Genomic DNA, 360 nt, shown 5'->3' with positions numbered 1-360 from the left:
GGTTGTGTGTGTGCATTTTCTGTACGTGTGTGTTATCCTCGCACAATCATGAACCTTCCTTGCACCTTGCTGACATTTCTACACTGTGTTTCATGTCAAGTTGACTTGAGATGGGGGGGGGGGGGGGAGGGGGGGGGGGGGGGCTGTCTTATCATAAAGGGTGTGGTCTTGTTGCTGTATGTTTGGTATTGAAATCAGATGTCTAGTTATGTGTAGGAATGTTGTCCTGTCTGGTGGCAGGGTCAGGCTGTTGAAATGACCAATTGTTTCCCATGATATGCTGTTGTGTGTTCTTATAGGCATTTGACATGCTGAGGAATGTTCTCCTGTACAGTCTGTACATTTCCTGTTTTTTGCTAT

This window comes from Oncorhynchus kisutch, linkage group LG14 (genome assembly GCF_002021735.2).
Source record: "Oncorhynchus kisutch isolate 150728-3 linkage group LG14, Okis_V2, whole genome shotgun sequence".
Classification (NCBI taxonomy): domain Eukaryota; kingdom Metazoa; phylum Chordata; class Actinopteri; order Salmoniformes; family Salmonidae; genus Oncorhynchus; species Oncorhynchus kisutch.
Note: the sequence above shows the minus strand (reverse complement) of the source record.